Consider the following 16560-nt stretch of genomic DNA (forward strand, 5'->3'; position numbering starts at 1 on the left):
GTGGTCAGGAGCAGGGACAGATAGGCAGAGCAATCCTTTTAGAGGTGTGGGATTTATAGAGCTTCAGGCACACAGAAAGGAGAAAGCTTGCTTTCCAAAGTCTGACCGCGTGCCTCCCGCGGCAGAGCCTCTTCAGGCACAGGCAACGTGACCAGGAGACAAGCGTGACCAGGAGACAAGCGTCAACCACAGGCGCTGATTGGTTCAGCGCAGCCTGCTTGGAAGCAATTAAAAAGAGAATGTTATCTCCTGTAGAGGCTGCAAACAAAAGGCCAGGGATGCTTTTTTCCCTTTTTTCATTGATCTGGGCTGTCAACTACTTCATTAGCAACCTGATTAGGTTCTAATTAGCATCCTAATTAAGTGCTTTTAAATCAGAACCTGGGAGGAGTGTGAACCCAAGAGCGAAAGGTGGGGGCAGGTAGGACAGGAGGCTTGCAAGAGATGCAAATGAGTCTCTTAACCTGAGGCGGTGGCACCAACCTCATTCCTGCCTGTGGATTTCCAGATAGAGGGCGTCGTGTGAACATTTTGTTTCTGGAGCGAATGGTTCAACCCCGTCCTTAGAAAGTCTAGGCAATAAAGCACAAGGAACTGCCTGCTCAAGAACAGCATGGAAACGTAATTGGAAAATAATTCACAGGCAGGAAGAAAGGCAGAATGCAAGGTGGATGCTTGTGGCTCAGTCTGTCCGCCCCAGTTCTCTTGGATGACTTTGACTTTCTCTGACCTTACGCACGAAACCCTTGGACTTCAGGCAACCACGGGGGACCTTGGAAAAAACCCTCTCACACCTAAGATTCACGGAGACCCAGCGCCATGCCTCGCAAGGCGCCACAGTGAGGCAAGCAGAGACCCTGGCACACACTCCCCTTTAAAAGTACCTCACTTCGAGCTCTTTGCCGGGAGCCCGTGACAGGTGTTCACCAGCTTATATGTCACTTTCGGCCACCACTACAAAGGGCTCCATTCATGCTCAGCTGAACGCACTGTGGGAAGGCAGCCAGCTCAGCGCCCCACAGAAGTCCAACATAAAGGCTTGGGAACTGTAGCCTTCAAAACCACAAGTCTTCAACACTAAGATTAAAAAAAAATCTTGGGGCTCCTGGGTGGCTCAGTCAGTTGAGCATCCGACTTTGACTCAGGTCATGATCTCACGGTTCATGGGTTGGAGCCCTGCATCAGGCTCTGTGCTGACAGTTCGGAGCCTGGAGGGAGCCTCCTTCATATTCTGTCTCTCTCTCTCTCTCTCTCTCTCTCTGCCCTTCCCCCACTCACACTCTGTCTCTCTCTCTCTCTCAAAAATAAATAAACATTTAAAATAAATAAATAAAATTTAAAAAATCAAGCACAGAGGAAAGAAAGCATCTTCATGTATTTCCTAAACTCTCCTTCCAAATAATTTCTCCTTCTTTTCCTATGTTCGCAGCAGTCATAAAAGGGCATCAAATAAATTATTGGGTGAGGCTCCTCAAATAAGCAAGAATTTTCCACACACGTGTTGACTGGGAGAAAAAAAGCCGTTCTGAAACTAGGAGAGTCAATGCTTTATTCGTTGTCTTACTGGGGACTATACCCCGGGAGACAGTATTTCAGGTTGCTCCAAAACTTGTCAGTTTGCAGGGGATTCGATGTAAAAAGGGGAAGGGGCTTGCAAGAAGGCGTCTAGCTGTGCATTGTTTGGTTGTAAAAATTAAGGCTCACTGATGTCCACATAGACAGGTAAAAGACCCTTAGTGATGTCAACACATCACGTTTCGATCATTTTGGATCCTTCAAAAACAATGCCGGCCTGCCCCCACTTAACTGATTTGCCAGTTCTTGTTCTGGGTTTCTCCCTGCGGTCACTTGAGATGGTCACAGGAGGCCGACATGGGTCGCCTGCTACAGTTTTAGTGCGTACATGTGACGGAAGGATGGCCATCATCACTGACTGGCCACCACAGGGCCTTGTCTCTGCACCCAGATAGTATAACACCACCCTGCATCCGGAATTTTCTAAGCTTAGAAAGCAAATTGAAAGCAGGTTCGATCCATCTGGCTACAACGGGTTGAGCCATGGATAGCATGAGAATGTAGAGAACCGAAGCCCTCCGAAAGCCTCGTGTGAATTCAGGGGAGTGTTGGGGGGCGGTGGGGAGTAGGTATGCATTCGTCACAAACCTTTCTTGGTTTGTGTTGCTAACAAACCAAGGTCACTACGTAGGAATATCTTCGGTCATGCCTTTGCAGCACTGTCCCCACATATCACAAGGGTGATGACACAAGTTGATTAAACAGCATCTTGAAGTTAACGACGTCACACTGGCACCCTGCTCCTGCCTCGATCAGCCCGGCCAGGGGTGGGGGTCCAGACCACCCTGAGGGTGGCCCTAGGAGGGTTTTTCTCTGTTCTGAGCCCCTGTTTCCTCACCTGGAAAATGGGAGTAACAGGCTCTCTCCTTACAGAGGTTTCATGGCTACTAACTGAGAGGACATTTGTCACATGCTGAGCATGGCAGCCTTGACCCACAAGGGTTAGTTCCTGTCCCCTCCATGCCTCACCTTGTTCTGCTGTATCCTTCCCTCTCTCGGTCCCTCGCTTCCTCTTCTCCTAGAAACAAGTTCTTTAACCTCTGGAGTCAGAAAATATTTTTTTCATTGATGTAACTGAGAGCAATTGAACCCAAAACGCAGGCCTTCGGTAGAACTTCTTGCCTCTATCGCTTTAATGGGCTTTATGCTTTCCTGGAATTTCCCCGATTGTATGTAAACCATTGAGATTCAAGGTACTTATCACAACAGTCTAACAGTGAAGGCCTGGGAACAATGGTTCATTGTCCTCATTATTCCAGGACCTTTGCAGAACCTCTTTACCCTCTCTTGTCACAGAACCTCAAATGGAAGTTACACTTCTCTCCGCCCCCTCTTGCCTTCCACGCATTATCAGCCTTGACAATGGCACCTATTAGAAGACAGGCGGGTGCCCTTCCTCAAGGGCATTCGTTGAAAACCAAATCACTAACAGGATTCACAAGCTTTGACAGACTGACTTTTGGAGCCAAAATGGGAGATGCTCTGGTTATTCGTGCACATGACCGGTCTGTCCCTCCTCTCTAAAAGCTGCAGCATTTAAAAACTACATGCGGCCCACTTGGAGGGCAATTCACAGCACTCGAGGGCTTGCGGGCCACTTTCCAGCACAGTGGGAGAGACTGGAGAGAGAAAATACCACACGGGAGAGAATAGTCCTCCCTGAGCAGAACTGATGCTCAGTCTGACCTGAGCAGATATCAGATGCCATGATGTTTCCTCTTGTTGGAACAGCAACAGGCGGAAAGCCCAAAGGTTTTCTTTTCTTCCTTTTTTTTTTTTAATATTATTGAAAGCTGTTTAGCATCTTCCTTTTATTTATTTATTTTTTAGTGTTTATTAATCCTTGAGAGAGAGAGACAGAGCATGACTAGGGGAGGGGTAGAGAGAGAGGAGGAGACACAGAATCTGAATCAGGCTCCAGGCTCTGAGCTGTCAGCACAGAGCCCGACGTGGGGCTCGAACTCAACGAAGTGTGAGATCAGGACCTGAGCCAAAGTCGGACGCTTAACCGACTGAGCCACCCAGGCTCCCCAAAGGTTTCTTAACGAAGAAAAAAAAAAACCCTCACAGGCTATGATCCACAATTTGTTGGAGAATATGAACAGCTACAAATGGTAAAGACACTCCTAATATGGGAGAGATATTATACCCCCCCCCCCAGATATTATATTCCCAAAGATGCCCCGGCCTCAGCCTATGTCCTCACAATTATAGGCATTTATTATATTCATTTTCTGGAGGATGGCGCTGGGAGGGGAAGGAGGATTTAAGGAAGTATATATGGCCGACTGGAGGAGGAGGAGGGACAAAAGAAAAACATTGCCTAATAAGCAGTCAGGTGGCATCTGGGTGGCTTAGTCATTAAGCATCCAACTCTTGATTTCAGCTCAAGTCATGATCTCACAGTTCATGGGATCGAGCCCCAAGGCGGGATCTGTGCTGACAGCGTGGAACCTGCTTGGGATTCTCTTTCTCTCTGCTCCCCTCTCTCAAAATAAATGAATTAATTTAAAAAACATAAGCAGTCAGTATGTTGCCAGATATTCAGGCTTTAGCTCATCTCATCTTCAAGAGAACCCTATGAGGGGGGATTGGCATCATCCTTATTTGTCAGATTAGGAAACTGAGGGGCAAAATGGCAAGCATTTTCCCGCATTTACCCTGGTAAGTAATTTAACGGAATCACTGGGATTTGAACTCGGGCTTCTCCTCTTTCCACCACTCCAGTGCGTCCAGTCAATGACCTTGGCATACCAAGGACAGCCTCGGGTCCTGACACCTTCTTACCTCCCCCACAGCCCACCATAGACCCAGCCAGTCTCCCCTCTAGCGGGGAGGGGCTGCAGCTCAAGTGTCCAGCGAGGGAAGCATCATCAGGCGCTTGCCTGCCACCTGCAAGGACCCCCTTCCCGCCCGATTCCAGGCCCCTGGACCACCCACCTCCCCAAGGGTGTCAGGGTTTCTCAAGCTGCTACAGACCTCAGCAGCTCAATGAGCTTGAGGACCATGAACCTGTAAAGGAAAACTCAAGCAAGCTCTCTGAAGCTCCTGGGCAGACCCCATCATTCAAGCTTGTTGACGTCTGACACATTTCCCTCACGTTTTGAGAAAGACCTTGGTCCTAACTCTGTCTTTCATCGCGTATGAGATGTGTGATCTTGGGTAAATGATGAGAGCACCATCTGTAACTTGCAGCAATGATAGCTCCCTCCACACCTCTCATGTGGCAGTGTCTCCCTCATCGGGAAATGGAGCCCCGGAGCCACGGAGCCACAGAGCCACTGAGCCATGGAGCCACGGAGCCACTGAGCCATGGAGCCATGGAGCCACGGAGCCACTGAGCCATGGAGCCATGGAGCCACGGAGCCATGGAGCCACTGAGCCATGGAGCCACGGAGCCACGTGACATGGCAGGTGGCATACTGACACGGCATCGAAGAACACGGCACCTCACGTGAGAATGTTGTTCGCTTCCCAGCTCTCTTTCTGTCGCTCTACTTAAGGCCAGAAGAACTACCAGAAGGCTCTGGGTGTCTTTACTGCTCCTCTAACACCTGCTAATCTCCCTTTTTAACCTCAGGCCCAGAGCATTATCTGGCTGGACCTTGACAATACAGCTTTGTCTTTATTGTACTTACGTTCCAGGTCACTTTCTATTTATGCTAAATGATGCCGGCTTTCTTACTCAGTAGATATTAGCTATCGTATTGTAATTTTTTTATTATTAGCCTTGGAGTTTAATCGCCCAGCTCACCTGCCAAAGTATCCAGGAACTCTGGCAGCTTTTACGCAGCACGCTGGCACTGACACAGCAGCCTTTTTTTTTTTTTAAGTTTATTTATTTATTTTGAGAGAGGAGAGAGCGTGAGCTGGGGAAGGGAAGAGAGAGAGGGAGAGAGAGAGAATCCCAAGCAGGTTCCACGCCGTCAGCGCAGAGCCTGATGCAGGGCTCGAACCCAAGAACCGTGAGATCATGACCTGAGCCGAAACCAAGAATTGTGGACGCTTAACCGACTGAGCCCCCCAGGTGCCCCACAGCAGCCTTTTTTTAAAAAAGGAGGAGGAGAAGAAAAGGAAACAGATTACAAAGATTTGAATTCATAGCTCAGTTCTATCACTTGCTAGGTGTGTAGCCTCGGATAAGTCAACTAACCTGGCCAAGTTCAAAGTCTCCATAATAATAGCTACCCTTTCTCAAGCACTTCTATGCCAAGGCGCTGTGTTAAGGGCTTTACATCAACCATCCTGCCTCAGTCTCACAGCAATCCTGTGGAGGGGGGAATATTATTTGCATCTTACAGACAGGGAAATAAAGCTCAGAGAGGTCACTTAAGGTGCCTGAGGTCACACAGCTTGTGAACGGCAGTGCCACCCTCCAAACCCAGGTCTTTCAGACTCCATGCCTACCTCCAGAGTTAGTAGGGGGATTAAAGGATGTAGTAGAGAGGATGTGCCTTCTGCCTAACAGACATTTGATAAGTGGTCGTACGCCAACACATTGAGAACATTCCTGGCCCGGGCACCAAAGGAATGTTATTTTCTCAAGCTGGGTTCAAGGGATGTACAGGGGGGAAGCAGGACCTGCTTAGGAGAGAAGTCTGCTGAAACTTGCACTTCTCTGGTGCTCTGCCTTGAAGAAAGACAGCTAATGAGGACGTGCAAGGTTGGGTGTGCAACACACATCTCCTCCCGCCAACCACGTTTTCACTCGAAGTGCTCAGGGCTGACGAAGAGAGCTGGGGCGGGAGTGCAGGGGGCAGAATTACCCACATCCAATGCAGAGCAAGGACCGACTCAGACTGCACAGTGCTGGGGGCTGGTGGGGGGCAGTCAGAGCCCTGCCCTCCAGAGCACAAGGACAGGTATAAACACAGTGTGATTGACAGAGAGGTGAGGGGGTGCGATTCACCGTTGTCTGCACCCGACAAAGCACCTGCAGAAGCAGAGCACAGCTCTGCTTCAAATGCAAATCCAAGTTCAGACTGCTGGTCCTACATGTCAGGTACTTGGCACTGTATAATCGATACCATTACTATGAGGGGAAATGGCTTACATTTTAAAAAATCGTCGTAAAAAAAAGAGTCTCTTAAAACTTCCACACGCTGATGATTTTTCAGTTTTCACAAAAACTAAGCTCTGAAAGAAAGAACATAATTCATTGAAAGGAGCTCCCAACACAAGTGGGTGGGTGTGGGGAGGCCAGGAAGATAGGGCAGCAAGCTAGTGTTTCTCTATGCTTAACCAGGGACGGAAGACAGGGGCATCTTCGCGGGAACAGGAAAGGAGGGAGAACTGGCTAACTGCAGGCTGAATGTCAGAGACGCAGGGAAGACTCCTCCACGAAGGATTCAGGAAATGGCTCCATTAATTTTGAAGGGCGTGAGCTGATAAATGCTGATTGTACTGGCTTGTGTGTGTATTATGCAAATGAGCCCACAGGAGACAGATAATGCTTCAGGGTCACCGCCTGTCATATCCTGGTACCTTGCATTTTGAAAAGGGTTAAGAATGGCTGGCTTAGTCCTTAAAATACCAGAGGGGGGGTCAACGGTTTTAAACACCGCCATTTCAGATCGGATTCATTACGGGCAACATTAATTTCCTATTTACAGAAACCACCTTCCAGCACATGATAGATTTTATTCATTCAATTTACCACCTACACACCTGTCAGATATGCCTGAAGTCCAGAGGCTTTGCAAATATTAGTCTTCCCCGCACATGTGGAAAAGCTGTGCTCTTTCAATTACAGTCTTAAAATGCTTGTCTCAATCACATTAAATTAATAGGTGGGCCATGAATTGTTTAAAAAAAGACTTAAAAGTGTCAGAGGCGGGGAGTGGGGAAAACTGTATCAAAGTAGGTCAATCCATCAGATGGCAATCTTTCCATTAGAGAGTCCCAACAGCAACCCATCCCCCTCACAGCCAAGGTCACAACGAAACAATTCATCACTCTGCTTCACAAAAACATATTTAATGCTCTCTTGGTTCTATGGAGTTTTCAGAAAGTCGAGAGCTCAGTGACCTAGCCAGCTCTCAAGAGATCGTATCAGAAGATGGAAAATGGTTTAGAAAGAAGCTGCATTGCCTTCACATAGGAGACTTTGCAGAAGGGATGCCTACAGGCCAAAAGGAAAAACACATAATACAGATTCCTTTCCACTTTCCTCAAGCTCTTTCATCTGAAATTGGACAAGTGCGGATGATAGCTTTTCTTGTCTAGCCAATACTTATAAAAAAAACTTCACCAGAGCCACGTTGTACTTTGTACTAATGTGCCTTTTGGTGCTATTACAAAATGAAGTTTTTTTTTTTTTTTTTTTTTGACAAGTGCTCATTTAGAGCGTGTGAGATAAATTGAAGACATTTACACATCTGCCAAGGGCCGTGTGTCTTTTTAAGAAGACATTTACAGTATCCCCCCCTCCCGTCTTTTATTCTTCCTTTATTGTTGTGATATTATTTGTGCAATAAATAAAAATGACAAGGAAACTAAAAAAAAAATCTGATCTTTTTTTAACCCATTTTTTATAACAACAAATCCAGAAGGAATGAAATCACCATAAGCCTAGACAGATTAACAGTCCTGCCAAATTCACAGCCTTTCCCTCCAAACATACTGCTGCACCAGCTTCTAAAAGGAAACAACAAGTCTTCTTAAACGGCAGAATGTCACCGATTTATGGGCCGGGAGACAGGTGTGGCCCCCTAGGCACCTTGTATCCATCCCAACTCCTTCCTCCCCTTGTGATTGATCTCCGTGGAGACAACCCAGCGGATCTATGGGGGTCTTTGGCAAGCAGAGGACTGTAAGAGGTGCTCTGATGGCTGCAGAGAGCTGGGTGGCTGAGCTGTGTGGTCATGCTCCCAGCAGTCTGCTGCGGTCTATACCATGCATGGACAAGCCGACCCTCCTTCCGTTCTGGGTGTTCACTGGATATTGGGGCCCAGCCTCCAAATACCCTGCTTCTGGCCACAATTCTCTTTTTATTTGGAAATTCACTCCTCCCTGGTCTCCTTCACTCTGGTTCGGTCAGGGAGGGCTCCACCCTGAACCGGGGAAGCCGGGCTGTGAATTGGAACTACGTAGCCCCAAGCCACCTGGCACACTGCATTCCTCTGGTAACAAATACTGGCCCCGAAAGGGGTACCTGAACCAAATCAGGCTGTCCCAGCCATCGAGGCTCTATTCCAGGATCAGTATTGGAGCCACCAGCAAAGCTGATGATCTCTTTTTCCTGGACGTCAATCTGGAAAGAGGTGATCCTGGCTGGAGCTGCTGCAACCATTCTATCACCACGAGGGGAAGCCTACTGGAGAAAGGAGTCTACTCAAAGGATGCTGAGCACAGAGACTCAGGAAGCAAGCAGTTACATCATTTGAGCTTTGGGATCAGGCTATGCTTAAAGTAAGGTCTATCCCTGGACTTTCCAGTTGTGTAAGCCAAAAAAATCCCTTTTGGTTAAGCCTATTTGGAATGGGTTTCTCTCACTGGCAACTGAAAGCCCCACTGATTTGCCACTGATTTGCAAATGTTACCACTCATGCTCAGAAAATATCAATGGTTTCCTACTGTCCATAGACCAGAGTTTACATTCCTTAGCCTAGCACCCAAGGCCATCCACAAGATGGCCTCAACTTACTTCCCAACCTGTATTTCGAATTCTTTCCTTATATGAAACTCTCCTTCTGTCAAACTGGCACACTCTTTGACTCCTGTTTATTCAGAGCCCACAGCCACCTCTGAAGAGTCTTCTGTTTTTCCTCTAAGAAATAACTCAAGTCTTACCCACCCGAGGCCCCAGTGATCTCTTCTGTCTCTGAATTCTCATATTCATTGTTTTGAGCTTTTCTTTGACACTTGATACAAGCCATCTTACTGCTGTCATTCTTTCTACCATTATCTAATGGGCACCCATGTATGCTGGGCACAGTTCTGGGTGCTCAAAAGACGTGATGTCTGCTCTCAAGGAGCTTGCAGACTAATGAGCAAATCGATGACCAAATATTTATGCAAAGAGTACTATATAATTATAATTAAGATAAATAGTATGCCCCCAAAAGGTCAGGGTCCCATAAGAAGGTATAACAAGGGAACCTGTCTAAATAGTGGGGGGCGGGGAAGGTTTCCCTGAAAAGGTGATCATTGATGCACAAAGAGAAGCACTCTGTGGCCAGAAGGAGGCAGCTGGGTGGGGGGTGGTAGGAGATGAGTCAGAGAAATCACCAGGAGCAACTTATATGGACCGTGAGAGGGCTGGGAATGACTCAGAACCTTAACTTACTGGCAAAGGCATTGGAGAATTGTCAGCGGGGAAGCGGCCAGACCAGCTCTGTACTGTAAAAGATCACTCTTGTTGGCACATGGAAAACGGATTAGAGGGGACCGTTAGATTAGAGGCAGCCATTATGGTAGTAGAGGGGACGGATGACGGTGGCTTCAATTTTGGTGGTATCGGTGGAGCTGGAGAGAAAAAGGTGGATCCAGTTACATTTTGAAGACAGCCATTGCATGACTCCATGATTTGTTGAATGTGGGCAGAGGGATGGGGACTGGAAGGAAGATGGGGAACACTGGAGGCGGAACAGGTTTGGAGGAAAAGGAGGCTTGTTCCAGATAACTTTAACTTGCAGTAGCTGTGGAATGAGCGCATTTGTTAAGTAGTTATGTGTTTGAAGTTTAAAAGAACAGTCTAAACTTCGGGTACACGTTTAGGAGTCTCTCGCATGTCCCAGGTATGCAAAGCCATGGAGGTGGATGAGCTCAGCCCAGGAGACGATAAAGCTCAACAGTGACCCAGCCTATATTGCAGAACACTTCAAATTTTAGGGATTTAGTTGTTGGGATAGAGGCAACACAGATGGGAGATGGGGATCTCTCGCTACCCAGACAGACTGAAACCTCTTGGGTACAGGAACCCAGCCTCATCTGTTTCTTTGACGAGACAGTGCTCTGAACTTAGTATGCAGAGAAACAGTCAGTGTAGATTACACCAAACAGTCGCATTGGGCTGAGAATCAGAAGGCGTGTATTCTAAAATGTAATGATTTAGGGTGAAAACTTGTAATCCACACTCACAACTTAACTGTAAGTGACAGGCTTTCATTCATTCCACTGGTATTAAATAGAACCTATAGACACACATACTGTATAGGGCTGGAAGCAGAGAAGGGGGGGAGGGAAGGAGAGAAAGGGGCTTCCCCTTTTATTTTCACTAGACGCCTATGAATAACACTCCTGCAAAAGACAGTCTTACATGTGGCGGTTGAGCAAACTGAGGTCCACAAAGTTTTAGAAACATAGTCACTAAGCAGGGATACTGAAATTCAAACTCAAACCTGCTCATCTCCCAAACCTGTGCTTTTTCATCTACTATACAGTGTTCCTGAATCCCCGCTCAACAACACACAATTTATAAGGAAGTTAGCCAACAATGCAAAGTGGTCCACGATTAAATGTCGAGGTAGTTGGGGCACCGGAGTGGCTCAGTCGCTTAAGCATCCAACTCTGGATTTAGGCTGAGGTCATGATCTCATGGTTCATGGAATCAAGCCCCATTTCAGAATCTGTGCTGACAGCACGGAGCCTTCTTGGGGTTCTCTCTCTCTCTCAAAATAAACAAACATTTAAAAAAAAATAAATGTTAGGTAAGAGTAGTAGACTCTGAATGCTATCGTTTAAAGAAAAAGAATCTCAGTATGATACAGACAGTGAGAAAAGTATGGTAAATTAGCTGTGCCTTGAAATGAAGATAAGAGAGTTTGAGGGTCAAGAATGTGTGTTCACGGGACAGGTCAGCAAACCCCAAAGCCACACCACTTGAAAAGCATTTTCTTATTAAGACTCAGAAATTCTCCTCTTATGCGCCTCATACAGCTCATTTGAGAATATGTTCTTAGAGGCAGGAGCATGTCTGTGATGGTGGATGGTGGACCTGGGAGCCGGTAAAGTACTTAAATTATTTTTCATGATAGCTAAGGGGTTTGTAAAGCATGTACCTTTGGCTCTAAATAGGATTCACTGAAAGATACAATGCCAATCATGAGTAAAATAAAACAACCAACAGCTTTAATAAAATAATGCTGGTTGTCTGTGAAATCCCCATTTAGTCCGAATTTAACTTGACTCATATGAGATTCCCCACCACATTCTTCCCCTCTCAATACTGCAAACTCTTTGAGAGTAGGGACCATATCATAATCATTTTCTTGGGTCTTGATGGCTTGCCCCAAGGTCTTATCCAACTTAGTTGTTGTACAAACATGTTTTAAACTACTGGAGAATAAATGTTGCATTCCACAAATGGAGCATCGAGGCTTATGAATGCAACAGGAAGCAGTGAGAATGGCAAGGGTGTTTTTCCTATCACTGGGATTTTATCAACCAAAGGGGGAAGGGAGGAGAGCAGCAGCCAAGAGTTCCATTTCAACATAGACAATTTTCAACCTCCTGAACTAACTAGGAGATTGAAATCTATTCCGAACCTGCCAGAGAACTACACTCAGAGCAGTTACAAATTACCAACTCACCTCAATCCCTTCGAAGGAGGAGTCAAGATACACTGCAGAGCAAGGGCAATATCAGAGCCATCTATCTGAGTAGATCCAATTCTCAACTCTTCTAGGGACTAAAAGTGGAGCCAATTGCAAAGAATCTGGCCAGAGAGACTGGGGTGACCTGAGGCCAGGAAACAGCAAAGCTTGAACTCTTTCTTAAAAAATTTTTAAGTATTTATTTTGGGGGGGGGGGCGGTCAAAGAAACAGGGAGACAACAGAAGCCGAAGCAGACTCCAGCCTCTGAGTTGTCAGCACAGAGCCCCACGTGGGACTTGAACCCACGAACCCGTGGGATCATGACCTCAGCCGAAGTCAGACGCTTAACCCACCGAGCCGCTCAAGGGCCCCTTGAACTCTTTCTTAATAAAAACCACTACAAACACAAATGCGAGTTCCTATGAGCTCACATGTGTGACGTGCTTAAAAGCATGACAGGTGCTTTCGCTCTCGCGATCTCATTTGATCTCCCCTCGACAATCTCGTGAATAAGCAGCACTTAGCGCAGTGACCGGTAAGTGCTTAATCAGTAGTCTCTGAACGCATTGGGCCACACAGGAGCCGAGCGTCCCACTACCCAGATGAGGGACCCAGGCTCAGAGAAAAGAAAAGGAAACGAAGTTCTCTCCAGGGCTCCCGGGAGGACAGGACTCAGTCTGCGCATCTGCAGAATGGGCGCGGGCGCCCAGCGGATTCTGAGGTCGGGCCCACGACGTCTGAGAGGTTCTACATCCCATGTGCGACACCGGGGCCCTTTCGGGTTCCACATTTTCCAGACCTTCCCGGGGTCCCCCCCCCCCCCCCGCCAGCTCCCGCTTTGCTCCCCACCCCGACCCGTAGACCCTTGCCCGCCGGGTCCGCGGGTGGGGGAAAGGCGGCCTAACCCTCGGACCCCGGAGCTCTCCAGCGGCTGCAGGCTGGTGCAGGACCGCGCCTGCGCAGGACGCGCCTCCGTTCTCGCCCGGGTGGGAACCCGAGGCTTGCACTTCTGTTCCGGGGCCAAACTTCCGGGCCGCCCTCTCTCTGACCCTGATGAGCAAAAGCAATCGCCCTAACAGACGGTTAGAGTACTACTCCCAACTGCTAGTTAGAAAAAGGAAGTCAAAGTCTTGGGAAAATGGTAGCTCCTGGAGAGGCAGATTAAGAGCCAGACTGCCTGAGTCCAAATCCTGACTTCACCACTTACTACCTAGGTGATCTTGGGCCTCGGTTTCCTCGTGTGTAGATGTACGTTTTAAATGTTAATCGATTGGGGCGCTTGGGTGACTTAGTCGGTTAAGTGTCCGACTTCAGCTCAGGAAATGATCTCACGGTTCGTGAGTTGGAGCCCCAAGTCGGGTTCTGTGCTGATAGCTCGGAGCCTGGAGCCTGCTTTGGATTCTCTCTCTCTCTCTCTCTCTCTCTCTCTCCCTCCCCCGTTCATGCTCTGTCTCTCGCGCGCGCTCTCAAAAATAAATAAACATTAAAAAAATTAAATGTATTAATCAGTGTAAATCGCCTACACTGGAACGGCGTCTGGCACACAGTAAGCATTATATAAATGTGATATTGTATTATCCCAAATAGTTCACTGGACAAACAGGTTATCGATACTACCCTTGAAATCGCGTTTTTGATATTAACATGTGATGATGAGATTTGCTCTCCTCTCTCATAATTGCCAGGAAGCCTTCTCTCCTTCACCTGAATATTTCACCATCACTCCTAATCTGCTGACCGCAGGCATTGTTCCAAAGGAAGGGGTCTTAGGTTGTGCTTACACATACAAGAAAGCCTATAATTCTGATGTATTGGGACACCGAAGTCGGTTGTCACTCGACATTTGGCTAGTGATTGCTCTTGTAATATTTCCTTCCTTTGTACAGGTTTTTTTCAATAAATACAAAAGCCTTACTTTGACTTCAGAGTCTGTGGTCTTACTTTCCGCAATATATGTAGTAAATTGCAAAAATCCCCCCAACCCTACATGCATTCATCTTTGCAATATGTGTTTGCTGCATTTCCCACTGAAAGATGGAGTCTATTTCTCTACCCCTTGAATCAGGGCTGGCCTTGTGACATGTTTAACAGAATGAAACAGAAGTCTCACTGTGGAAGTTCTGAGCCTAGACCTCAGAAACCTTGTTAGCTCCCACCCTCTTTCTTCCTCACTGCTAGGATGACCAACCATCCTGATTCTCCAGAAGTTTCCCATGCCATGGGACTTTCATTGCTAAAACCAAGATAGTTCCAGGCAAAGCAATATGGCTGGTCACCCTACTTGCTGCCCTGAAGCTGCCATCATCCTTGAGGATGAGATGCCTTGAGGAGAGAATGGCCCGGTCAACATCCAGCACCACCAGCATTTGGTTTTTCCAGCCCTAGTCTAGTTGCCAGATGATAGCAGCCATGTGAGTTAATTCAGATGAGACCAGCAAAACCACCCAGCTGAACTTATCTCACATTTCTGTCCTACAGAATTGTGAGAAAATGCAATGGTGGTTGTTTTAAGCCACATAGTTTTGGTTTGTTAAGCAGCAACAAATAACTGATATGATATTGTAAACCCTTAACTAAAGGGCCTTATACTAAAAGCCTAAGGCCCCGCCTATCCCAGTAAGAATCACAGGTGACTTAACCACTCCTTTTGCTGTGTCCATGGATGCTCCCCATCCCATATAAGAAAGCTTTGTCTCACTTTCTTACTGAACAAACAGAAAATTAGTACACTAACTCCTGAATCATACTTTTTGGAAGCTTCTTCAGCATTAAATATTTCAGCATCTGAGCATGCATTCTTTTGATAAATATTTTTTGTGCATCTATATCTGTGTCAGGCATGTCCTTGGCATTGAGGATACAGTCATGAGCAAGACATGTCCCTGCCCTCTAGTGGAAGAGACAGATGCCAAAACAATAATTCTGTAAATATAACATCAGGTAATAATAAAAGCCACAAGAAAACAAAAAGCTCAGTATGAAAACAGACAGGTAAAGGAGAAGAGCCTTGCATTTCAAACAACAGTGATAAAAATGAACAAGGAAGAATTTACCAAGGAGGAAAAACTGTAGCCGTTGTCCCAAGTTTAGGAGATGCCAGGGAGCTGTTCTTTCAGCACCTCTCCCCTTGGCTAACGCCTTCCTTCATTGGGCATTTACTGTGGTGTGGGATATTCCTCTGGCAGAGTAAGAGGGAAACAAAGATAAATAAACCATGGGTCCTTCCCCCAAGGGAATTATACCTGGAAGCATCACAAAAATGCACAGTACCACAGCACATTAATTTTGCTTGTGCCACCCCAGAGCAGGGAATCATAAAGGTTATCTGTTTCCTCACCAGTGCTCGCCCACCTCACCTGGTCACCTTGGCACTCTCCAGGAAATCCTGATTCCTTTTAGTTTCTTAAATGTTTGTGTCCTTCCTGCCTGAGGACCTTTGTTCATCCCTCAGCCTAGAATGTTCCTCTCCTCCTCCTTCATCTATTTCCTTTAGGTTTTACTAAGATGCCATTATCGTAGGGAATCTTGCCACCGCCTGCTCAGACTGTCAGTGTACCAGTTAACTATAAACAACAATGCTGCAAAATAAAGGACCACAGCTATCTTAGCAGCTTACATCAATGAGCATTTATTGAACTCACAATGGTGAGGGTTAGCTAGAGGTTAGCTGACCTGAGTTGGGATTGGCCGGGCAGCTCTACTGGTCTCAGCTGGGCTTTCTCATTCATTGCTTTACAGTACATTCATCTCTTTGTTGACCAACACATGTACATTTCTCTAGCAGGGAGTGACCCGCCCATGTCATGTCACATCTCTCCCCTCCTTTGCCCAATTACAGATTTCTTGAAAGTCCCCCAGCATAAGGATCATGATCATCATACCTCTCATATCACTCAAAGCATATGGTGTGGTTCCTTGAATGGTGTTTAAATTATCATGTGCTAGAAAAATGAATGGTTTGATGCTATGTACTTAGTATTCAGGAGATCTCGTTCATGAGATGTATTTTTTGAAAACTCAGTGCTTGAGCATGGTTGATGATTTTCCTCATATTCCTCACAGATGCATGGAAGAAAACTGAGCCTTCCAAAGATGAGTTTACTTAGCCTGTAATAAGGCTGCCCCAAAAGCTGTCCATGCACACGAGCATTGGAGTTTGAGAAGTGGCAGCAGTGATCCCTCCATGGTTTGGTGGGATTTCAAGGCACCATGCACAGGAAGATTAGTGGACTCTGATTCAGTTCCTACAGGTTCATGGGTAGACCTAAAGTATTGTGAGTGTCTCTCACCAATCTTTAAGGCTCATGGGTCAGCTAATCGAGACTCTGTTTAGCTAGAGTGGCTCCCCTGGGGTGACTCTGCTCCACCTGCCTCTCAGCCTCCTCGTGGGAGGTGTATTTTCAGAATGATGGAGAGGCACAAGAAGGCAAATGGGAACACACCAAGACC

At 46.8% G+C, this 16560-nt stretch overlaps 1 long non-coding RNA gene across 1 annotated transcript; it reads right to left on the reverse strand.

Annotated features, from left to right (window-relative positions):
• Positions 1–15139: 15139 nt before the first annotated feature.
• Positions 15140–15645, reverse strand: LOC123599939. Its single transcript, XR_006713368.1, has 2 exons — positions 15468–15645; positions 15140–15289 (listed from the first exon to the last, which is right to left on the reverse strand). It is a non-coding gene; the product is annotated as an uncharacterized LOC123599939 (long non-coding RNA).
• Positions 15646–16560: the final 915 nt, after the last annotated feature.

Source organism: Leopardus geoffroyi, chromosome C1 (assembly GCF_018350155.1).
Source record: "Leopardus geoffroyi isolate Oge1 chromosome C1, O.geoffroyi_Oge1_pat1.0, whole genome shotgun sequence".
Lineage (NCBI taxonomy): Eukaryota > Metazoa > Chordata > Mammalia > Carnivora > Felidae > Leopardus > Leopardus geoffroyi.